Source organism: Podarcis filfolensis (genome assembly GCF_964270895.1).
Source record: "Podarcis filfolensis genome assembly, chromosome: 4".
Classification (NCBI taxonomy): Eukaryota; Metazoa; Chordata; class Lepidosauria; order Squamata; family Lacertidae; genus Podarcis; species Podarcis filfolensis.
Window position 1 is genome coordinate 57,610,661 of NC_139607.1, and position 26,261 is coordinate 57,636,921.

Below are 26,261 nucleotides of genomic sequence, written 5' to 3' on the forward strand. Positions count from 1 at the left end.
TTGAGAGTACAATTGAAAGTACTGTTTACCCTTTACAAAGGCAATCACTGTGCTTAACAGCTTCTTCAGATTTTCCTCCAGATCAGGCAAAACAAATGTTTGTGTAAGGGGTTATTTATATATTTAGCATTGCTTTTTAAAAGGTATGTTTTTTCCCCAAAAGAAAAGTCTGGTAGATTACAATAAGCACTTGTGGCTTGCCAAATTAGACTGATCGTGAGTCTTTGTTACTAAGCAAGCCCTAAAGCCAATGTCTTTTTAGCCATTTTAGATACAACATGAATCTCTTTAACTTGAATAAACAACAGATAGTATTGTGGCACCTTGAAGAGTAAAAGTTGTATCCATGACTAACATAGGTCCATTACTGTCAGGGTCTACTCTGAGCAGAACTAATGTTGACTACAACCCTAACACAGCTGATTAGTGTCAACCATCAGATTAAATTTACAACAGTGTAGCCAACATGGTGTGGATGTTCCTGATCTGCAACTCCATTTGGCTTCAGCCAGAATGGCCAATGATCAGGGCTGATGGGAGCTGTGGTCCAGCAAAATCTGGGCAGCTATCCCTGGTTTGAGACATTTGTTAGTCTTTATCATAGAATCAAATTTTTTTATAGTTGTGTTGCAATAAAACTTGTTGCTGGTTTTGGCATTGCAGCCTAATATGGCTACCTATCTGGAAATTTCAACCTGCATCTGTTCTTTAAGCAAGGGATTTAATTTATTTGCTTGATGTGAACTATTTTGCATATTGCAAAAGGGAAAAATGGGAGAGAGGAGAAATCAGTATCTCTGTACTGAGATATCTGCCCCCATAACTACCTTACCTTAATAATTGGTGTGCTCTGAGTTCAGATCAGTCTTTGGACAGTGGGAACACTAGGAGGCAAGACACATTGATTTCCCAGTACAAATGATTATATGCATACAGTCTAGGACCTTGAACACTATTTGTGTCAGCTGCTAAGGAGAAGAGAGATGTGGGTAGCCAGTAAAGCCATCTGCATGTTTCTTGTTGAGGTTCCTGAGCTTCCCCAGGACTGGGAAGGGGAAAGGAACACAATCTATGGCATACTGCCATTCTCTTTTCCTTTGTGTATGTATTGTTCTCCGTTCCGAATGTGGATAAGAAATGAGAGTCATTTGCTATGGATGCTTGTGGCACCACTCAGGGTGAGAGCCTGGGTATTTAGAGAGTAGGGGTGAATTACGTTAGGCAGATTTGCAGTGGTATTTTTCTATTTAATATGAGTGATCATAGATGATTGGAAATATACATTTGACTATACATCACTCTCCTTGATGTTCTGAAGACCAGTAGTAGTCTAAATTTGTTTTTATAGACTAGATGAGTGAAAAACCTGGTTGCGTGGCCTGTTGACATAAATTGTACATGATGGAATAGTTAATCAGGTAATTATACCCTGCACAGAAAAATAAAAAGCTATCTTTGTTAGATTGGTGGTCTTCATGTTTATGCAACATAACACCACCTAGTAATTTTATGTAATACTATACAGCATTTTGGAAACTGAAACTCTTGTGTTTAGACTTCACAGATCTGCTCCCATGAGTGAATGGGAAATGATATTCCTGTTGGCTTGAAATGAGATCTTTGTATCTCAGCAAGTCGCTAAAATTAAGAGGCTTTATGGAGAAAAGATGAAAGCTAATTGAATTTAGTGCAGTCTTTTCTTCTTTACAAAATGGTATGGACAAGATATCTTTAGGGGGCTTAAATCTGTAAAATTATGTGAACCTAAACATCAACATCATTGTTCATCATTAAATCGCTTATTGTAGCCATCATGGTCACTTATACATCATGTTCAAGAAAAGGGGAAATACTATTGCTTCCCTGTTCTCTGACGAACCACTACAGCCATTGCTCTGGAAAGTCAGTGAAGGTAATTCCTTTCTGACTTCGATATCACACACACACACACACTCAGCGTGTGTGTGAAAAATAAAAGGAGAAAAATAAAACTTTGATTCCTAAAGCCATACAACAAGGGGAAACATGTTAAAACAAGCTTCTACATAGAAAGCGAGGGACAAACACAAGTCAGTAAAATGGGGAAATGAAGGTATAGGAGCTTTGTGGGTTGCATAAAATGAAGTTGGGAGCCTGTGGTCCGATTACTCACCTGCATTCTACTCAGTCTACTCTCATGTCTATTCAGTCTACTCTCAAGTGTGTGATACAGGCACTGGCTCTCCTGCTCTCTTTTTTGACTAGCTAAATGATGAACACTACTGGAAGAGAAAGGTGTCTGAATGGTTTTTAATGACTAATTTTAATGGGAAGCCATGAGTGGATAAAGGCACATCTGCATGGTACATATTTGGGGGATTTGATGAACTTCTGCTTCACAGACAGGTTGCTTATATTTGGTCATACCGTTGAGAGGAACAGCAGTGGAAACACAGGTGTCCATCCTGCCCCCATCCCCTGAAAGTATGAATGTCCTGTGGAGAAAAAGTACTTGTCATATTGAGGGAGATGTGCCCTCCAGCACTGCACTGCCAAAAAGCAAAAGAAGAAAGTAAGAGTCTGAGGTAAGAAGAAATGGAATGACTTAGTTTCAGGCTTTTGAAGAGGAGAGTCTTTCTTTACTCTCCCAGGGGAAAGGGGGGGAGAAAGAGAGAAACAAGCAGCATCATATCTCAGGAGAACGCAGCTCCATCAATATTGGCTGCAATACTACACACCAGGCATAGGCAAACTTGGCCCTCCAGATGTTTTGGGACTACAACTCCCATAATCTCTGACCACTAGTCCTGTTAGCTAGGGATGATGGGAGTTATAGTCTCAAAACATCTGGAGGGCCGAGTTTGCCTATGCCTGATATACACAGTAAGGCACCATGGTGATTAGCATGGAGCAAGCATTAATTAAATAAACCCCACAGTGTTTCTGCAGTTGAACTATAGTTATCGAAACTCCGTACCTAAGAATAGGCATGAAAGCAAACCACAACTTATCTATTCCAAGGAAAGGGTCACGTGGTTAGAATAAATGATACTTGGCTCAGGTCTGATTATAATGAAACATCTTTAGAATCTGATGAATACTTTACAAGAATTCAGTGTGAAATTAATGGGATAATGACTCCCCAATTACATAATTTCATAAAAGCCAAAGGTGTAGTAAGAAAGTGAAGTGATCATGTATCAGTCAAACAGTGTGGCTGAAAGAAGCAGAAATAGACAAGTCAATAGTCCATGGATCATAGGTTCAGAAGTGAGACTGTAGACCACAAGGCGAAGAAAACCTATGGGCACTTAATAGGAAGTAGGTTTCACTAAAGTCTCAGGCCAAGGAAACAAGCTAGAATTGGACTGTGAGCTAGAGAGGAAGTACAGCTGGTGGGAGGGACAATACAGTGCCCTTTCTAAGACTGCATCCAGATTACGAAACACCTTGCCCCATAAAGTGTGGTTGGTTCCCCTCTCCTGCCCTTTTTTTTGCTAGCTACATAAAAACCTTTTTATTACAGTAGGCATTTATTTTACGGGGCATACAAATGTTTTATGCTTTTTTAAAAAAATGTGAACCCTTTCTCTTTTTTGTAATTGTTTCATAGAATTTAAATGTTAACCTGTGTTACAACATATAAACCACAATGAGTAGTTTTTTGCACCAGAGTTCAATGGTACATATTCTTAGATAAGTGGGTATATGAATAATAAAACTGTTTAGCTATATCTAAATGTCACACACACTTTTAAAATTTGTGATCGCCCATTTTCTTTCAAGAGTGACACTTCACTTGTTTTACTTTATCAGGAACAGACTATAAGTGCAATCTTATACATGTCTACTTAAGAAATCTTCTCAGAAATAAATACTATTAAGTTCAATGGTAGTTTCAGATAAGTTTGTAATCCCTAAGATACCTTGTTCTTTAAGCTGCTGCACCTGTCTTCTGAAATAACACCTGAAACCCTTTACAACATGTGTATTTAAAGAGCAAGCTATGCAAACTGCTTTCAAAACATTTAAAACAGGTTGGGCAGGTTTCAACAGTCTGCTGTATTATGCTAACTCTGGAAAGCCTACTGCAAGGTTAAACAATACCTTATTTTGGCAGATAAGGTTCCTTTTAAAGGGTTGCATAGTCCTTTACAGTGAACCTTTGTTCAAGCAGTTATTGAGGATAGGCAATGAGAAAGCAATGGAGATAATTTTTTTATACAAACTGAATTGTGAATCCCACCTTTAAAATAGCTCATTGCTGGTTTCTTTGTGTGTTCTAATAATTTTATATTTTCTGAAATGACACATGGAAGAATCATTTTTAGTGGATTAGTAATAAGGAAGTGAAACCAATCTATAGTTCAAAACAAATGGTAAATAGATGTGTCATCAATTCTGCAAAAATGTTTCATTCCTTTCCTTCATAATTCTCAAGGCCCAAATGAGTTCCAAAATAGATCACAGTATATACGCCACCCTTCAGTTTACTTGTTAGGATCCAGTTTGGGGCCAGAATTGGATTGCTAATTTATTAAACAATAGCCTTGCTGTGTGTGCCAAAGTGATCAGGCCTGAGACACAGCCCAGCAGATTTCTTTACAAATAACCACAGCCTGAGGTCCTTCTTCACATTGGAATATATAGGCAAACAACCAGACCAAAAATGAAAGTTTAAAAGTTTTATTTCCTAATCAGAGTTTTACACAGCTAGGGTGCCATTTCTCTAAAAGAAAGTTATATTTATGGAAAGGGGAATAGAAATTGTAGAGAAGATTTATCCTACCTAAGAAGACTAACCCTAACCCCACCCCCCACACACAGAGAGAGAGCAAGGATGGAGTGATGGTCACACCAATTATCTTGGCCAGGAATCCTTGTAGCAAGCAAAAATAGGAAAAGGGTGAGATGTGAAAAGGAAGTACTGCAGACACATTGCCTCTTTAGGAGTTCACCACATAGACTTCTCTGAACTGGCACAGAGAAAGAATTCCTTTTGTACGGACATGGGTCGGAGAGCAAAATCCTACCCAACAGGATCGAGAATGGCATTGCCAAAATCTGTTTTCTAGCTATCAGAAAAGGTCTCAATATTGACCACTTCACAAACATGGGAACATGCATTATGTAGGCCCAGAGTCTCCATATATTAAAATAGAAAATCTCAGGTTGCTTGTTCCAGCTTGATTTTCAAAGCTCATATCCACTAACCTTAAGACTCCTGTGGCACAGTGGCTCAGTGCATCTGGCTGTTAACCAGAAGGTTGGTGGTTTGAGCCCGCCCAGGACAGGATTCCTTTATTGCAGGGAGTTGAACTAGATAACCCTCAAGATCCCTTCCAACTCTACAATACTCATGATTCTATACTTCCGTGCTCTCAGCTGGTGCTCTCAGTCTCTGTAAGCAAAAGCCAATCAAACATACACACCCAAATGTATCCTTTCTACTATTTGGTTGCCAAGCACTTGTTACGGCTTAACTTGTTATTTCCAACATTGAGCTGCAAAGTTTCATTATGCTAAATTTTCAGTCTAGCCAGGTTACAGACACTTAGCTTTAAAATGAAAGGATATGACAGTATTAAGAGTGGGGGGCTATCTCCGAAGACAGTTCAGAAACTGGCTTGTGCAGAATTTGGCAGCCAAGACAAAACAGTTTGAGCCTTGTTGCCCTGATCCTGGCCTGACTGCACTGGCTGCTGGTTGTTTTCTGGGCCCAATTTGAGGTGCTGGTTTTGACCTATGGAGCCTATAGTGGAAGAGATTCAGAAGAAAGCTACAAACATTCTAAAATAGTTTGGAAAACAAGTTCTTTGGGCAAAGTTATCATGCCTCAGGGCAGGAAGTCAGACCTAATTATCAGATTCCTCCCATATCCTCTGCTCCATCTAAAACAAAAGGTTCTACAATCCTGATTGCATCAGAAATGAAGGAAAGTCACTCTTTAGCATAGTTGCTCTGAAAACTGGAGTTGGGAATACTGATTTCTCCAGCCAATACAATGGCATGCATGCCTCTCTGTTTTCTAACAAATAGTATTTTTGCTATTTTATCTTTTTGCTATTTTATGTTAAGCACTTAGATATTATTAAATAGCCTATAAATTATGATGAATAAATTAATAAATTTACCCAAATATTTTTCACAGCCTTACAATCATCAGTAATAGTGTTATCAATTATCTTCCAAGATGCCTCAAAATGACAAGCCTAATATATGTTTAGCTTTGTAGTTCACATAAGAAGATAAAATGTGCGATGTTTTGGGTGTTCAGTTAATACTGTGGACACTTTCCAGAATTGTTTTGCACTGTGTGAGAAGGTTTCTCAAACATATCTCCTGCAGCATGTTGTTCATTTACAATGAAGTGGATGCAGATTCAAAATGGCTTGCCTCATAACAGCAGCACAGTGGGGAAACTACAAGCATGTGTTAAGATAAAAGCTCTTTAGCACCACCTCTGAAGAATCCAGCACAATATGGTTCCTTATTGCTGTGTGCCATGGCTTATGTTAGAGAAGTAGACTACAGTACTCTTCCAGCAAGTAGTCTCTTCTTCTATGATTTATATGATTTCTTAATCTTAGAATTCCAGTCGATAATGACAGTTTGTTTCTAGTGCATTATGAAGAATAAAAATAGTTGTGCAAGCTAGCTTTGCACATGTGCTTTTTTTGTGTGGCAGCAAGCAACAAACATTCAACAATGCTTTTGTAAAACTACTCCAATTCTACCAACCTAAGGAAGAAGCTGTACTGTATAGTATGTCCTAAATTCCCACAACTTTTTTTGTACATCTAATGTAAAAACCCATACTCATAACCACACCAAAGGCATATCAGATGCTACAGGGTTGTTTGGAAAATCTACAAAATGATAATATATGTCGAAGGATATTTGCTCCAAGCCTTTCGCATTTGCTTTGTCCCTGTGATGCTTCAATGATAAAATGAAAAAAACTGGCTCAGGGCTACTCAATTCCCACAATTCCAAGAAAAACACAGAAAGAATATGAATGCACATGATTGTGGGCCTTGAAGCTGAAATCAAAGCTCTTACAAATCTAAATAAGCAGCCCCTAAAATTCATGACTAGTGGAAGAGTTTATTTGGAAAGAGTGTTCAAGACATTCATTGTCAGAAAGCTCTTTGTGAAGAAATAAATGAATGACTCTTCCAAACCAATTCAATTTGCACATTATTTTGAATATTTATTCATTACCAGGCACAATAAAAGCAATGTCTATTAAAATAACCATATATTTAAGAAATTCAGTCAGAATCCTTGGTTTTAAAATGTTCATCATGAGCAATAGGCCTCAATCATAGTATACTGTTTTACTGCATTGGGGCTGAAATAGATATATATAATTGTCCATAGCACCTTAGGGACCAACTAAGTTTGTTCTTGGTATAAGCTTCCATGTGCATGCACACCTCTTCAGATACCCTTCTTTAGATACCTTTCTTCAGATTCTTCTGTGTTGGGACTGTCATAGCATTGGTGGATTATGACAGCCAGCAAACATGCTAATTCCTGTGTGTAAGAACGCTATCTGTGGATGAGTTTCTAGGGTCAGAAGTCAGGCCCCACCTAGTTTCAAAACAATTTTCACAAAATAAAAATGTGAAATAGAAGAGTTACAATGATTTGAAAAATACAATAAAAACCAATTACACCGAGTTCTGCAATTACTAATTAAAACACAAGGATTAGTGAATGTATAATAGCTGAATATAATGAGTTGAGAAAGCAAGCATACATCAACCCAGTATCCCCTAGGGAGGAACTAAATAAAAATCCAAAGTGCAATTGAATAAAACAAGCAGCTCTTTAACTCAAATAGCCTGCAGGGACTATTTGCATTCGAGTCAACATGGATGCCAGCTCAATTGTTTTAAGTAGTCACAGAGATGCTGAACAATAAGGATTCCTTCTTAAATATTCAGATTGGTTTATTTAAGGAATTTCCTTCTTTGAAGGTCCCCTGTTTTCTTGCATTGAATCTAAAACAGGGGTTTTAAAGAGCACAGCACAATTTGAAAGTTTACCAGGGGTGGCTAACCTTTTTTAGGCCCATGGGCAGATTTGGATTTTTGAGGAAGTGCTGTGGGCACCATCCTCTCTGGTCACTTCTGTCCTCCACCACCAGGTCAGCCCCCTATGCAAATGCACAATTATACTGTACTTTGCTTTTCCAGGCAATCTTGATATAAGTCCACTCCAGAAGAACTACGGTAATCTGAGCCTTAGAAAGCAAACAGAGTTGAAAAATGAAGTGGGAAAAGGTATCAGTCTTCCCATTTCCTACTTCAGCTCTATGCGCTTCTCAAGGGAGAGGAAGATAATGACCTTCACCATCTTATGCTTAGGGGGCAGTGAGTGGGTGGGGGGCTCGGGAACTTTGTAGGAACCAGGCAAAAACCTCAAGAGCAGACTCTCCAAGTGTCCCTATTTTCCAGGTAGGTCCCTGATTTAGAGAAGCCATCCTGGTTTCTGATTTGACCCTGGAATGTCCCACTTTTCCCAAGGATGTCCCTTTTTGCATTGGAGAAATGTTGGAGAGTACGGTAGGATGTCCCTATTTTCAAGGACAAATGTTGGAGGGTATGGAGTTATTCAACCCCTCCAAGCCATCTGAAGGCAATCCTGTATAGGGAAGTTTTTTTAAAAAAAAGTTTAATGTTTTCTTATGTTTTTATATATGTTTGAAGCTGCTAAGAGTGGCTGGGGCAACCCAATAAGATGTGTGAGGTATACGGTAAATAGTAAAATTATCATTATGGAATGGGACTTCCTATTTGCATTGCAGAAATGTTGGAGGGTATGCAAGAGACCACATTAGGGAACTCTGGCTTATGCAAATATTTTGCTTTGGGAACAATGGAAGAGACCATTCTGCAAAGTAGAATAGGTGAAGAAGAATATACTTCCCTTAGCAGTTACTTCCAAAGATGTCCTGGTTCCCACATTGAGTATGTCTACTATAAAGAACTCTATCAGTTTAACTGCAAGGGCTTCTTAAATGCCTCCTAGGAAATATAGAATGGTATGAGTACTAAGAGCACCCAGTTAAGGGTTCTCAGCCCCTATTACAGAATTGCCACCTTTAGGCTCACCAGAGCCCTGCCTTGTTGTAAGGAGTCATTGACCACCCCCTTCACCCACTCAGCCACACCTCCGCTGGCCCTTTCGTTGAGCCAGGAAGGACAAGGATCTAGCACACGTGGTAGCTCTCACATTACCAAGGATCTTATGCACATCTTCAGACTGTACAAATTGAAAAGTATCCATTAAACATGGACAAACAGAGGCCAAAGTTACATCCACCAGATTTATATCAACTACAGTATCCAAATCAGAATGGAGCCAAGCAATTGTTTACCCTTTGCCTCTCACTAGAGCATGTATATGTTCCCTGTCAGGTCCAGCATCAAACCTCTTCAGAACTGACTTTGCCCTTTTCTTCCCTATTCTTCTAATGCTGTCACCATGGACCCTTCCGTTTATAGTGCTATAGGTGCTATTTCAATGATGTTTTTGTAAAATGAAAACCTATAATGAAATTATAGAGAACTATCCACATAACAAGTCACATGTTACTGTTTTTTAGAGAGTGTTTGCACTTTTTCCCATCATGCCAATGACATGAAGTGTTCAGATTGAGAAAAGTTATGTGCCTATAGTCCCACCCCTTCCATTCTGTCATTCCACCAACCAGTAAATATTGGATTTTTGAGTATGCACAAAGGTTACTTAGAGCCCTTGCACACATTAAAAAATAAAATAAAATACAGTACCTGGTACAGTGGTACCTCTGGTTATGAACTTAATTCGTTTCAGAGGTCCATTCTTAAGCTGAAACTGTTCTTAACCTGAAGCACCACTTTAGCTAATGGGGCCTCCCGCTGCCGCCACGCCGCCGCCACGTAATTTCTGTTCTCATCCTGAGGTAACATTCTTAACTCGAGGTACTACTTCCAGGTTAGCGGAGTGTGTAACCTGAAGTGTTTGTAACCTGAGGTGTTTGTAACCTGAGGTGTTTGTAACCCACCACTGTATTCTGGAACTCTGACCCTGTTTTGTTCTATCTACAGCAGCCTTCTCCAACCCAGCCCAATACAGATGTTTTGGACTCCCAACTTCCATCACACTCAGGCAACACATCTTATGGGAGCCCAAAACATCTGGATGGTGCAAGGTAAAGGAAGGGAAATCTAGTGTTATGAGCACATACACAACATACGTTCTTAAAATACATCATTTGTATCAAAGATTGGCATTGAGGGATCTCATTTCCCACAAAAAAAAATTGAAATTAGTCTGGTCAATTAGCTAGCCAAACAATAGCTGAAAAAGAACCCAGGAAGAATGAAAGCAAAGGGACAAAGGATTTATTACAGACTCTAGAAGGAAGGTGTAGCTGTACTTCTTATTCCACCAGGAAACCTAAATCCAAAGAAAACATACCATAAAAGAGAAACCTGACGCTGCCAAATGATTTGCAGTTTCACTTGTGTGTGTGGTTTGGTCAAAGGACAAACAATTAGTAAAATGAACTTTGTCCGTGACGTATTTGTCATACATGTCTCACATACTAAATAATGAATTAAGCAAGTCATCAAGGCAGAATACTGGAGAGATTCCGAAGAGTGTCCCAACATTGTTGCTAGAACAAGGCATCAGTTGTGTGCCGCTTTTGAGTCATTTCCCAAACTGTTCTTGACGAGTATCACCACACGCTTTCAGAAAGAACCTTCAGTGGAGTTCCGGGAGAGCTCCATAAATGGCATGTGATAAAGCTGATCAAGCCAAAAAAAGAACAGACACCTACGTCATTGCCTTCCAAAATACTACTATCTAGCGAAACTACTGCCTCATACTGAAATTCAGAATGCTAAAGACTTGTTTGCATAATATGCTTCTAGTGACACTGAAAATAGGATTTGATACGGACTCTGATTTATACTATAAATTTCCCCCAATCGTTACTAAAGTGTCCTGGAAACATTGGTAGTTATAATTGCTTAATTCTATTAACATAATCATTTACCTGGTTAATCAAGATAATCATTTGCCTGGGCGGTGTACGCAGTCCTGTTTTCTCTGCACCCACAGTGTTCCCAACACTGGTTTGGGAAGTAGTGTACACACGAGGTCGGCCGCACAATCCATATCTATTCTGTGGCATTCTTTATGAAATACTGTATTTTGACGCATTTCGCCCCTAAGCAGGTTCGATCTGAACTGAGAAAAAGAATGACCTAGCTGCATTTTATGTTGCTCATGTGTATGCAACCTCAGTTAATCATAGAGTGGGAAGGAGTCCAAAGTTAACTAAATCCAGTAGCATTAATGCAACATCCACAGACAACCTGGCATAACCATCAAGTAGAAAGAGTATACACTGGATTCAGCTATCAGGAGAACAAATGCCATGGTTTTCTCATATTTTTAATTTATTTTTTGACATTTTGTGTGTATGATGTAAGCAGAGGCGAAGCTAGCTGCTCCGGCACCTGGAGCGGCGCACATGCTGTGCACCCGGGGGCAGGGCTAGCCACCCACAGGGGCAGGGCGAACGTCCCGGGGGGGGGCGGGCAGGGCGGCGATGTCACCCCCCTCAGGGATGACACTGGGGCCGGCCACACCTACCGCACCCCCTTCCTCCGCCAATGGATGTAAGCCATTTTGAACTCTTGGAAAGGCAGGTGAGGGAAGAGTGGAATCACAGCAGCAGGCCAACCCCAGTCTATGCACATTCAGTCGACCCTAATTTGAACATGTGAAAAGGGAAACATCATTGGAGGGACTCCAAAATTATAAAAATCCATAAAGAATGCAAATGAATAGGATAAATGAATACATTTGTGGGGGTTGCTACTGTAAGAAACTAAAACACTGAAACTAAAACACTGAAACTCGAAAGTGCTAAAAAAACTGCTGCTTGACAGGCGGTTTGTGGTTAAAGGATAAACCCTTATCAAAATGAACTTTGACATGCTCAATTCACACACTGTTCAGAAGCAGAACTGTACCATGAACTCTGTTACAAGTTGCAGGAACAGGGAGCTGCAGAGAGTAATTACACAATTGTAATCAACAGAGGGTTTTTTTTAAAAAAAAGTACTGAAAAAAAGGAATCACTACTGTCTCTGATACTGGGTATTGTTCACAGATTCTGTTTTTGGAGTAGGGACGCCAAAGGTGATTTTATTTATTCCTTCATCTCCTTCCTTACCTATACTGGAGAATTTGAGGCTGCTGCCTGGGGAGAGGGAGAGAGGTTTTGTTTTGTCGGTAGTTAAGTGATCTCATTTATTCTCACTTATCAGTTTTTGGTAGTCAAGTACCGCCCCCCCCAGGGGGGGATATCTACTATGAAACTAATGAAGCTTGAGATTCAAAATTGGGTCTAGTAGACCCAATTTGAGTTGCACGATTGCAATTGATCAATTTTTTGTTGTAAATGTTTAAACAATACCATAGTTTGAGACTCAGTGGCACAGATGTTGTAAAGGTGTGGTGATCCGTCATGGAACAATTCCATTGAAGAAGATAACAGTGGTTACCCAGAACTCATTGCTGGTTGCGAAAGGGGCCCCATAACAGTTCAATCTTCAGGCCCCCAAAAATGTAGGTCCGCCAGTAGTTCCCCCTATGAATAATTCGAGCTTGTTTGGATGATTTCGTTACTAGCCCCCGCCCCTACAAAATATGAATGACATTTTATTTGGCCACTTTTGGACATAAATTAAAAATATTTCTGTTCTGCCAGATGATATGTTTTCCAGTTATATGTTTTCTTGTACCTGCTGGTGTAATGTTTCTGGGATAGCTTTTGGTATTTGCTACTACATCACTCTTTTCCATGTAAAATATTCAAAGCATCTAACAAATAATAAATACTAAAATTGCAAAACAAAAATATTTTTAAATGATTAAAAGAAACAAAATGCAGGCAAGTAGTAGTGCTAGAAGCACATTGCAGAAGTTACATAGTATTGCCTGCTGAATTAGACGTTCTATAGCTTGGAAATGCTGACCGCATCCCATTTCTGCTTATCCATTCAATTACAGGAAACCCCCCACTGACTACTTCTGTCCTTGTACCATTCAGCTTTTTTGGCAGACAACAGGATTGTTAAAAGATGAAAAACTGATAACTTTTTGTTTACAGCCAGTAGTTGATGTGGATTTTTGGTCAAAGCTCTATCTAAAATAATTGAGTATATTCATTACACCCCACAATACTTATTGTCTTTTTGACATTTTTTTCACATTCAAACATTTGCTACTTTTGATTAGCTGGCCTAAAAACATTGACTTAAATAGAGAGATGGATACGATCAAAACAAGGGAAGCTCGAAAGCTAGATCTCTTTTCCCAAAATTATATTACTAAACTTAACTCCTTTTGCTGCCATGAACTATTTGTGTAATACTGAGCATATTAATAAGTCTCAAGTCATTTCCTAAGTTGATGCTTAAAACTAATAACAGCTTTCGGGGGTGTTGCCAGGATGTGTGTCTTTAAACAGAGATTTGCATAAGTTCTAGCAGGTATGTAAACATCAAAGAGATTGAAAGGTAAGAAAAGGTGTTGCTTGTTTGTGACAGCTTAAAGCATACTTTTAACATACCTTGGGAGATGCATTACAATTACAGTATAGCAAGTTTCCCAATTACCAATTTTGCTCAGACAATTACAGTGAGTATAATTTAACGTGAGGTAATTATCTTCGGAAGAATCTAAATTAATGATTAGAGGCATGGCCCCACTGCAATTTGGAACTGAGTGAGATTTATGAATGAAAAATTGGGACCAAATAGGTCTCCTATATTCCAAGCTTTCAAATCATTGCCATTTTTTTTAGCACATACCGGTACATGCTTCTAAAGTGCACCTGGGGAACTTTCATTTATTTATTTTTTGGTGCAACATTCCTTTTCTGTCCATGTGCCCACAGGATCATTTATCACAATGCATCATTCTCTGACTGACCATTTTTTAATCTGTTTTGCTTACAAACTGATTAGATAGGCCTGGGATAACCAAAGGATGAAAGTTAGCAACATTTATTCCAAAACAAGATGCAGATCCAACCCAAGTCAAAAATTATAGACCGATTTCACTGCTGAATATAGATTACAAAATCTTTGCAGGAGTTCTGGCGAGGAGGATGAAGATTTTGTTATCAGAAATTATCCACAGAGACCAAGCGGGTTTTCTTCCTGGCAGGCAGATGAGAGACAATATAAGGAACATAATTAATATGTTAGAATATCTGTCTGCCAGGTATGACAAACAAGCTATAATGATGTTTGTGGACGCAGAGAAAGCATTCGATAATGTGGCATGGGACTTTATGTTGAAAAATTTGGAATATATGGAAGTGGGCAAAGATTTTTTTAATGGGATAAAAGCAATTTATAGGGAGCAGAAAGCTAAATTGATCATAAATAATGTAGTAACGGAAGAAATAAAGATACAGAAGGGAACGAGACAGGGTGGCCCACTTTCCCCACTTCTATTTATAACGGTGCTAGAAGTCCTTCTGAATTCAATTAGGCAAAACAAAAAAATAAAAGGAGTAACAATCGGTCATAATGAGTACAAAATTAAAGCATTCGCAGACGACTTGGTAATAATGACTGAAGATCCCATAGCTACAATTGAAGAAATCTTAAAGGAAATAGATCTGTTCGGAGATGTGGCAGGCTTCAAACTAAATAAGAAGAAAACGAAAATGATAGCCAAAAATATGGATCAGAGGGTAATAGAAACAATTCAACAACAGTCACAGATAGAGGTGGTTAAAAAAGTTAAATATCTTGGAATTTGGGTAACCCCTAAAAATATAGACTTATATAAGAATAATTATGAAACAGTGTGGAAAGAAATCAGAAAGGACCTAGAAGTGTGGGGAAGACTAAAACTGTCATTTTGGGGAAGGATTAACACAATTAAGATGAATGTGCTACCAAGGTTGTTGTTTCTATTTCAGACCATTCCAATAATTAAGGGGAATGGAGTCTTTAAGGAGTGGCAAAGGGTGCTCTCAAGATATATTTGGCAGGGCAAAAAACCGAGAATTCAATTTAAATTGTTAACAGATATAAGAGAAAGAGGAGGTTTTGCCCTGCCAGATTTGAAATTATACTATGAGGCATCATGTCTTTGCTGGCTGAAAGACTGGGTCAAGTTAGTGAACAATGAATTGCTAGATCTGGAGGGTTTCGACAACAGGTTCGGTTGGCACGCCTACTTGTGGCACGGAAAAAGGAAAGTACATAAGGGATTCGAAAACCACATCTTTCGAGGTCCACTAATTGAAATATGGGAAAGGTACAAAAACCTGTTGGAGCCTAAAGTTCCACACTGGTTATCACCTCTTGAAGTGTTAAGTGTGAAAAAGATTAATATGAGAAGTAACTGGGTAACATACAGCCAATTATTAATTAAAGAAGGTGGGAAATGGAGATTGAAACCTTATGGGCAGGTTAAAGAACTAGTATTTGATTGGCTACAGTATTTCCAAATAAATGCAATGTTTAAAAAAGACAGCAAAGAAAGAGGATATGTGGATAAAGACTCTAAATTTCAGACGGAAATTATAGACAATGATGTGAAAACTTTATCTAAAATGTATAAGATGTTGTTAGATTGGAATTTAGTAGATGAGGAAGTCAAGTCCGTTATGATTCACTGGGCTAGAGATGTGGGCCATAGTATACAATTTGAAGATTGGGAAAAACTGTGGAAAGATGGATTAAACTTTACAGCATGTACGACAATAAAAGAAAATGTCATGAAGATGTTTTATAGGTGGTATATAACACCTATAAAATTATCGAAAATGTACAAGGTTTGTAATAAGTGCTGGAAATGCAAAGACAAGGAAGGCTCCTTTTACCACATGTGGTGGGAGTGTAGAAAAGTGAAAGAATTCTGGGAAAAAATATATATTGAACTCAAGAAGATCCTAAAATATACGTTTTTAAAGAAACCAGAAATCTTCCTATTGGGGATACTAGGGAACGAGATACAAAAGAAGGATTGTAAATTTGTGTACTACGCGGTTACAGCAGCAAGGGTAACGCTAGCCCAGAAGTGGAAACAGCAGGAAATACCAACGGTGGATGAGTGGAGAGCAAAATTATTAGACTACGCGGAGTTGGATAAATTGACAGGAAAGATTAGATATTTAAGAGACCAAAAGTTCATTAAGGATTGGGGAAAATATGTAGATTACCTGGAATATATAAGTGAGGGACAAACAACGTTAAGGGGATTTAAAGAAGCATTGTGAAAGACGAAGAGTTATTGACTAAAGGGAATAGAAGAGAGAGAGATATATATTGTCAATATAAGCTAGGAAATGCGTAATCTTAATTATTACCACGAATGATTTACGGACAAGCTGAAGGAAGTCTTATAAGAGATGGAAATGTGAAATATCTGATGTGAAACATGTAACGTGTACTATTTTTTTTTTCTTTTTCTTTTCTTCTTATTTTTTGTTTATCTTTTATTTGTAAATCAATAAAAATTCAAATATCAAAAAAAAAAAGAAAGTTAGCAACCTCCGAGTATGCACAAATATAGTGGATGCTCCCAGGATTGGATGCTTAGTCATGGCAACCATGCAGGTGCAAAAATAGGTTTGTATACTTTTTTTATCATACACAAATTACAGAGACAGAACATCACATTCTTTTTTATAATTTTTATCATTTGATTTTTTTAAAATATAAACATACATTAAAAAAAAAACACAATTCTAAATCCAAATTTCGATATTACCATATTTTTCGCTCCACAAGACTCACTTTTTCCCTCCTAAAAAGTAAGGGGAAATGTGTGTGCATCTTATGGAGCGAATGCAGGGGGGAGGAAGGCAGGAAAAGCCCCCAAGAGCCACACACAAGCTCAACGCGGCTCTTGCCATGGGAGAAGGGACTGATGCGGCCAGTCAGTCCCTTCTCCCTCCTCGTAGAAAAGCCCGCAGGAGCCGCATGGAGCAGAAGTTCTGTTGCGCACTCACAAATCTATTCCACAAGCAGAATGGCAGAATTAGAAACAACCCTTAATTATACAGAAGATGTTTGTATAATAACATAAACAAACCGACAAGCAATTGGCACACAGCTCACCAGAAGCATCAGAGGAGGAAGGGCCAAACCAATGAAATGATCAGCATGTGCTGCAGAGGTAGGCAGGGTCCAACCCAAGGCATTTTGTGGCCTGAAATGAAGGAGAAGATGGCACTCATTTCATATTAAGAAACTAACTGGACTGGCAGCTGAATCAAACTTCAAAACTGGTGGCAGGACAGTATCCTTCATTGCACCTAAGGTCAACAGTTTTAGGAGGCAAATGGCAGTCCACATAGTCTGTCCTCCAACACTTTGCTGCTGCTCCTCAGCATCCACTGAGGCAGATGCCTCACTCTAATAGGAAAGCCATCCCCTGAAGGTAGTTATAGGTGTCATTCAAAGAGCAACAGTGGAAGGATGCCATTTTATGAAGATCAAAAGGATCATGTTGGCACCTGGGTTTTTTTAGTATATCTCTATGCACTTTAGATTATGGCTTCAAGAAGCAACACAGTTATAGATGTTGCAGGCATCTTTCTCCAACATTTCCTCCAGGATATTGCCATTTGTAGAGTTAGGAAAACATGGACAAATGACAACAAAAGATCGCACGCATTATCACTGTAAGCAAAAAGAAAGCCTGTTTTACACATCGTCAAGGCTCAGCACCGAGGAACACACTGGGATGCGTTAGTCCGAGTAAGAACTTGTTAGGAAAGGTCCCAGTCCATAAGGGAGCCATTTATTGCCCCTACATAGAAACGTAAAAAGCAACCTTATACTAAGTCAGACAATTTGCCTATCTAGTTCAGCACTGATTGGAAGTAGGCTGTGTCCAGGGTTTCAGATCTTTCCCAACCTTGCGTGGAAGCATGTGTTGTACCATTGAGCTGCAACCCATCCCCTTCCTGTTCTTGAGGGGCCAGTGGTCTGCCTGGATGGGCAGGGCCAGTCCAGAGGCCAATAATGCTTCACTTCCAGAAAAATGTTCCATGTTCATCCCATGAGGCAGCCTTACATGAAACCAAAGGGAGTGTAATTCTAGTCATGGCAATTCATTTCTCTTATATCCTTTGTCTCTCCCTCTGATATTTCTCCCACTTAGGTTGTAAATTTGACTATACGAATCAGCTTTCATGGTCTTTATGTTACTCTGTAATAAACCCTGTGCACTGATGATTCTATGGTAATAAGGCGTTTTACCCCTCCCTTGCGGTGGTTTTAAGTATATCCTTGCTCAGGAATGTGAATGTTAAGCAACTCTCTATGGATTTGCATATGCTAACTTTAGGGATTTAAGGTGTGTTAAGACATGCCTCAGACATCAGTGTCAGCTAGCTGATGGAAGCCCTTATGTATGTTTTCATTTGTTTACTGACCTGGATGACGGAGATCTGACAGCTGGCTTATTGCTGACAACACAGTAATTCATTCTCTACTTTGAGAGGTTTCCAGCGCTGCTGCTTGTCTATTCTGAATTAATCTCCCTTAATGAAGCTTATATTTTCTTTCTAATTTGCCCCTGGCAAATTAGTCTTTGTTTCATAAGCCTAATAAAATGTGAAGTTCTTTGTGAGTATCATATATATTAATCCAGTTCTGTAGAACAGACAAACGGGTGATGATTAATGTTTTGTTTTTGGTTCAGGGTCATTGTAGCTTTTCATGAAATCCATTCTATTGCTACAAGTACTTCTTCTCCATATGGATCAAGATCAGATGTCAAATGGCTCACTATTGAACCACATGGCTTATCACATAGAAGTGCTGACTATGACAGAAGTGTACCAGGGCGGAAAATATGGTATGATGGTTTCTTTAAAATTATACCATGTTTTTTCTGAAAATAATAATTATTGTTTTCTGCTCCTACTGTAGAGAAAAAAGCCTTAGGGTTATTCTGAGTATTTATGTACAGCTCTGATGAGTCATAACCATAAGATTAGAAATTATTATACAAAGTATTCTTGAATCAGCCACAACTCTTCAAAAATAATAATTATGACATTAAGAATCAAGCTAGCAGAAAGTAGCAGAGAGTTATTTGAGATAATGTTAGATTAGTTCTAAAGAGGTACCTTTCTTTGTACAATTCCAAAGAAGTCATCTTGTGGAACTTTAAAAACAGCTTTATTGTGAGAAAAGCTTTCATGGACAAGATGCATGAGGTGATAGCCTCAGTTTGCAGATACACATATCTGCAAACACAGCTGTCTGGGTACAAATGAAAACATTGTGAACAGTGAGGTTAATAGCCCATGAACTGCAAACAGTACTCTGATATTTTTTATGAACAACTCAATGTCCTAAGAAAACCAAATTTGTGTGAGCTAAAAAAAGAAAAAGTTAGTTTTGTCTTCTTCTAAATCCATGTACTGGGAATGATGCCAGATACTTTTCTTGGAACAAGGATTTTCCTCAGACAGAGTTTTGAAATCAGTTGGTGTGATGAGGCAGCACTGCTCACTTGACTGTCATTGTGTTGCTGCTGCTTACCAGACGATGAAGAAGAAGGGGTGAGGTAGCACAAGTCTGGCATGGTGCCATTGCACTTGCAGTTGGGAGGACTGGATTGACTTACCAGTATATTTGCACTGCTCCAGTCTCAGCACTGCTTCATCCATCCCCCTCTACCTCCTGGTAAGCAGTAGTAACACGATCAGCTGGAGGTCCAGTGAGGAGCAGCACCCTCCCATGCTGCCTGCTTCTGTTGAGAAGTGAGGTGTTAATCCTGTGCAATTTATTGACGTGGTTTCCACATAACAATAGACCATGCTTTAAAACAAATGATAGTTATGCCAGCCAACTTCAGAATCTATTGTTTGAAGTTGGTTTCTTTAGTAATCAAAAATAAATGCTTTGTTCTAAACCAGGTTACCTGGTTCATACGTAATACTAAGCCAATATTCATTAAAAGTGAAACTAAACGCAGCAGGAATCCTCCCAGATGTGTGAAAGGAGAAGAGGGAAGGAGGGGACATGACAGACAGAGGCTTCTCTTGAGCTTCTGGAAGCTCACCATTATATCTCCAAACCATTGATTAATGTTACATGTGAATGCAATCACTGGCTGTTGTAATGATGAATTGATATTAATTTGTCTCAAGTTGCACAAACCTGTGTACTTAACTCTGTCAGCCACAGATCCATTCTTTACCATCACTCACTTTATGTATTTATTTGTTTATTGTCCAGCTTTTTTTTTCTGACTCAAGGTGCCTTACAGATAAGGTCTTCACCTGCCGACGGAAGGACAACAAGGTGGGACCCAGTCTAGCTTCTCTAGGGAGCGAGTTTCAAAGTCTGGGAGCAGCCACTGAGAAGGCCCTCTCCCATGTCCCTACCAAGTGTGCCAGTGAGGCTGCAGGACCGAGAGAAGGACCTTCCCCAAATATCTCAAAGCCTAAGCAGGTTCATATGAGGGAATAAGGTCCTTCAGATAACTTGACCTGAGCCAAAATGAATGCAGATTGTTATAAGGTGTGTGATCTTTGTTGTATGTGTTGCTGTTTCTTCAGCTTGTAAATCACCTTGCGTATAGTAATATAGATAGGTGGTATACAAATTAAAAGTGAAATGAAAAATTCAAATAAAATTTATAGGTCATAACCAGCACATTGAATTGCACTAGTAGCCATTCACCTGGCTATCAATTGAATCCAAAAAGAAAATAAAGTGGTTTTTAAAGAGGGGGAGAAAAGCTTATTTAAAACCAATGACAGAATTTTCATAGGGACTTAAACTCAGAAAGACACATCTTAATTTAAAGTGATGCAGTTTAAATGCCTAATTAATGTATAATAATTGCTGCTGCTAAGGAAATGACAGTTGCCATATTCAACAATGTTCACGCTTACTAAGCAATTGGATTTTTTCTGAAATGCGAATTATAATAATAATAATTTTTTATTTGTACCCCGCCCATCTGGCTGGGTTTCCCCAGCCACTCTGGGCAGCTTCCAACAAAGATTAAAAATACATTAAAATGCCATACATTAAAAACTTCCCTAAACAGGGCTGCCTTCAGATGTCTTCTAAATGTCAGGTAGTTGTTTATCTCTTTGACATCTGATGGGAGGGCATTCCACAGGGTGGGCGCCACTATCGAGAAGGCCCTCTGCCTGGTTCCCTGTAGCTTTGCTTCTCGCAGTGAAGGAACCGCCAGAAGGCTCTCGGTGCTGGACCTCAGTGTCCGGGCAGAACAATGGGGTGGAGACTGATACTGCATGTTATGTATACTGTTAGGAAGGATGGATAATTCACTGTACTTCTGCATCAGAACAGAGAGAGAAGGAAACAGTGGTAGCAGAGCTGGGTGCTAGCCTTGGGCATTGAGCTGAAGGGCCACCAAGCTGTTTATTGAGTATACTGTTAGCAGTGAGACAGATGGAAAAAAGCAGCAAGTTCACCACCCTGCAAAATTCTACAGTTTCTTTTATCTGCACAAACTAATTTCAGTGAGGTCCAAAGTAATTAAAGCTAGAATGTTTCAGATAAGTGTAGAATTCAGTAACTTGAAAGCTCTGTAGTTTCAGTCAACCTACTATTTCATATCTGTATCAAGACAACAAATGGGGTGGGATTTTCCGTTCTCTGTGGAGAGACTGAAATGGTGTATAGTGTGTTGAATGGATTCTTTACATTTAATCATGCACCACAGCAGTGGAAAATCACTGCTTGCAGTTGGATAATGGTGAAGGGGGGGCATTGAGAGCTGATTTGTGTTTTTCATTATTATTTCAAAGGGTTGGCTGTTATTATAAAGGGCTCCCTTGAAGACTAACAGATTTATTGTGCCCTTCCCCTTTTGGACTACAGTCCACCATTAGCTACATGAAGTGTAATTTTCCATTGGTTGATATTTAAATCTACATGGTTAGCGAGAACAGGATTTTACACAGTGGTGCAAAACAGCATGTGGTGAATTTCTGGATATAAAGGAAACTTCAGTGACAGGATCAATGTATACATTTAGCAGAATCAGGAACGAGCTTTTACGACATGGTATTACATTAGGCTCTAAATAGGGGAAAGGATTTTGCAAATCTGAATTTCTGGTTGATACCTCCCAGAACAGGCAAGCCTTCTACAATTATTTCTGCGCACCTGAGCTGTAGTTTGTTGGCTCCCATCCAGTCTATCTCTCATTCTTTGGACCTACATGGGTTCACAAGAATCTAATGAAAAAGAGAAGTGATTGGAATATACCTGGCCATGGGACAAATATGTAGCTGTATCTTGGGAATAGGAAAGCAAGGCAATAGATGGGAACAGAAGTTTGAGATATATAGTGCCATCAGGAGAGACACACATAAGCAAAATCATTTTTGCTATTGGATCAACTACTGACACTAGACAGATGGTTCTAAACAGTATCAAATAACCTACTTTGTGCTTCCTGTTAGTGGGTATCAGGTTGGTGACCACAAACAAGGTTTTCTACTAACAAAACCTGGAGACAGTGTTTTATTTAATATAAAATCTTTCAGATGTACCGTAGTTGCCTTGGTATTTCCTTTTTAATGCTCAGATACAGTGGGTTTTATAGTCTAATACAACCAGGGAACAGATCATTGAAGCATATGCAAAAAGTAACATCCTATCGAGAGGTATTAAGCATTAATCTCCAGCATAAGCAGTTTCTGAGCAATAGGGTCAAATCTGTCTCTCAGTAAATTTGGAGGAGGACTTCTGAAATCAATAATGTCAATTCAGTTTGTGTGCAGTATCTCTGATTGAAGGTGCGCAGCCATTATTTGTAAATGATTTGAAAGATTCCCTTAGGAAGCATATTGATTTAACAATAAATGAACCCATTTTCTACATGGGCACTGTTGGTGAAATATGGCAGCCAGGAAGTAAACCCCACTGTATTTAATGGGACTTGTTTGTGCAAAGGTCTGACTTGAAGAGATCAAGATTCTGACTGTTAACAACAGTGGTTTTGACATCTACAGTGGTACCTCGGGATGCGAACAGGATCCGTTCTGGAGCCCCATTTGCATCCTGAACAGAATGTAAGATGCAACAGCGCGTCTGTGCGTGCGCGGGTCACGTTTCGCCGCTTCCACGCATGCGCATGACGTCATTTTGACCATCTGCGCATGCACGAGTGGCAAAACCCGGAAGTAACGTGCTCCATTACTTCCGGGTCGCCACGGAGCACAAACTGAAAGCGCTCAACCTGAAGCATATTTATCCCGAGGTATGACTGTATAATGAAACCAGCTCACTAGCAGAGAGCTGAAAAAGGATACTGTAATGGAAGCTGGGAAACTATCCTTCTGGAAAGAGGTTGGAGATCAACTTGGCTATCAGTCCTGAGGGAACTCCTTCCTGTCTTGCATGCCTTTTTCCATCTGGCTGAGGGATGGGGCCCTGACTGACTCCAGCTTCAAAATCTTAGGTTGAGGTATTGTTGGCGGGTTAACTGTTTTTCATTTGTGTGGATTGTTGTTGTTTTTACTGAGGAAAGAGAGATTTGTCTGGGAGGAGAGAAGCTGGGGATAATAGGGCGTGCAATTGCAATAGTTCAAAGTAAGGAGAGGTATGGTGTGACAGGTGGGGCAGGCCAGGTAAGAGGCATACAGCACAGGCAGGCAGTGACTGCTGTGTGCCAGCTCCTCCTCCAACCTGGGGAATTGTGGTTGTCCTATCAGGCCAATCTCAGGTCTGTGGCTGTTGCTGCTGAATGATAGGTCAGCTCTGAATAAGACATTGATCATCTGATTGTGTATGAGGAGGCCAATCTGGTCTGCATCTCTGAAACCTGGGTGCATGAGCTGGGTGGAATTGGTCTGACCTAGCTGTGCCCACCTGGTACTTGGTGCAGATCAGGGCAGAAGGTCAGGGATTCTGCTGGTTCACCACTTTCCTTGCTACCTACATGAGCTGACAGAGCTGGTCTTGGAGGCTATGTTGAGGACTCCCAGACTCCTGGTTTTGCGAGACATCAACATCCATGCTGAAACAACTGGCTTTGAGGTGGACACAGGACTTCATGGCTGTCATTATGACATGGGGCTGTCCCAACATGCCAATGGTCCAACATATGTGGCAGGCCACATTCTGGACCATGTTTTCTTGACTGGGCAGGAAGAGGATCTGGAAGCGGGGCACGTTGACATCAATCCCTTGTTATGGTCAGATCACTTCTTGATGAGATGTAGGCTTTCAGCACTTTTCAGCTTCCATCTGTGGCTCCTAGAAGCTATCAGCATGTGACAGGAACCACACCTCAGGAATGGCTTCATCTGCCAGCTAAACAAGGTGAGGGTAGCCCATGGGTCTCAAACCCTCAGTGAGTTAAGGACTTCCCATGCATGTGAAGATAGGCTCCGGCAGATTGAGCGGACAAGACCAATAGTGGGTCCAACAGTTAAGAAGGTGGTTCCTTCACATGCTGTAGAGGGAGGTAAGGGGCAGGTGGGGCTTGTCAACCTGGGAAGGTAGCCCATCTGGAAGGAAAACTCTGATCCTAAGCCCTTGTGGGACATCTTTGGGAGAAGAAAAGCCTAAGAAGTAAAACCAACAATAATCCAGACTGGAGTCCCTAAAATGGATGGATGGTGCTTCATTTGCCAGCAATTTTTGCAGTCAAGCTGGTGCCAAACGTATTGTTCTGCTTTCCTTTCAACCACATCAGTGAGACGGGGGGCGGGGGTCTTGTCTGGCAGCCCAGGATCTCCATACACATTGCTTATATTTGCTCCCCAGGGAGGTCACTTCAGTGCTGCTTACCCAGCAGTTTGACTTCACCCTCCACTCCATTGTCTCTCGAGACAGACAGATGCCAACAATCCAATGTGGCACAAATCACAATGTTTTTAATGTTTGGTATAACGCACAGTACACTGTTGACACCCAATAAATATTATCCTAATTATAACACATGTGTACTCTATTATTCTATGTGGACCAGCTGGAAAATATTTGCCTTCATTTTCATGGCTTAAAGGAAGCAATACAATAAAAGAGGGAGAGTGGAGGCATGTTATCTTTCTCTTAGATCTTTGTAGAGGATTAAAATGCACAACTGCTGAAATTTTAGAACATACGGCCTGCATGGATTATCCTAGTAATCCAGCCTGCTTGGAAACTAATACACAGAATAAATCTAGAGAAGTAATCAGAAAAGGAACAATGGCCTTGCATGCCTCGTTATTTATCATTCATGATAAGCCAATCAGTGGAATTTGCTTTTATTTAAGTAACTGCATTCCTCAACATAATCTGTATTAATAAACCTTGGAAGCACCATAGCTCAGTGGAAGAGTACTTGCATTCCGTGTGGAAGATCCCAAGTTCAACTGACTCCTGTCTGAATCCCTGAATATCTCCCACCAGTTAAGTGTAAATGACTGGATAGACCAGTGCTCTGACTAGGTATATGGCTGCCTCACGGTAATGAAGATATTGCCGTGGGGACATCTTTAACTGTAGCCATAATAGAGCAAACAGTGGCTTCCTCTGAAACAGCTAGAAGAGTATTCTACATCTGGAAAACGACATATAGTCATCCAGTAATTCTCAGTTAGAGAATTGTGTGTTTTAATTTGGCTACTGATTTAGAATTTGGATCTTTTGATTCTCTGGTAATGGAGACTTTAGCATGCCAACAAGTCCTGCTCATAGCCCAATACCATTGGTTGCAAATAAAAATGTACCCATAGTGATGTCTCTACATCACAATAGTAACATATTCATAGGTAACTGTGCAGGTTAACTGGTATGTTGCATCTCTGTCAGGAGTGCTGGCATGCAATGTGACTACTTTGTGCTTCTGTATGTTACCATTACAACCTGGAGTTTTCAAAATCATGTTTCAGTGTGCTGAAGGTACGAATCAGTGACATATTATTACATTTGGACATTTGAATATCATTAACATTTATTTCATGGCAATAGAGTGATATGTGTTTGAGTATCATTGGTCTCCTTATCTCAGGCCAGCCAGTGATAGGAATGATTGGAATTTTCATCCTGTGTTGTGCTCCTGTTTTATTATTTCATTTGTTTTGCAATATTTCCCTCTTTTTAATCTTTCTTAAGCCACTCTAAGAATGCTGATCGACCATTGAAGGGCAGGATTTAAATGTTGGAAATAAATAAATAAGTGCAAAATGTCTGAATTTCGTCAATTTGCAAATTAGCTCGTTTGCTTGAGGCATCCTTATTGTG

General features: G+C 39.7%; 1 long non-coding RNA gene across 5 annotated transcripts; it reads right to left on the minus strand.

The window, feature by feature from the left end:
* Positions 1-1,988: 1,988 nt before the first annotated feature.
* On the minus strand, positions 1,989-24,026 carry LOC310761473. Of its 5 annotated transcripts, none has more exons than XR_014547520.1 (5): positions 23,898-24,026; positions 22,188-22,258; positions 19,160-19,291; positions 17,139-17,229; positions 1,989-2,474 (listed from the first exon to the last, which is right to left on the minus strand). It is a non-coding gene; the product is annotated as an uncharacterized lncRNA (long non-coding RNA). The 5 variants fall into 5 exon arrangements; XR_014547521.1 differs by having other exon boundaries at positions 19,160-19,295; XR_014547522.1 differs by lacking the exon at positions 1,989-2,474 and adding an exon at positions 10,455-10,784 and having other exon boundaries at positions 19,160-19,295.
* Positions 24,027-26,261: the final 2,235 nt, after the last annotated feature.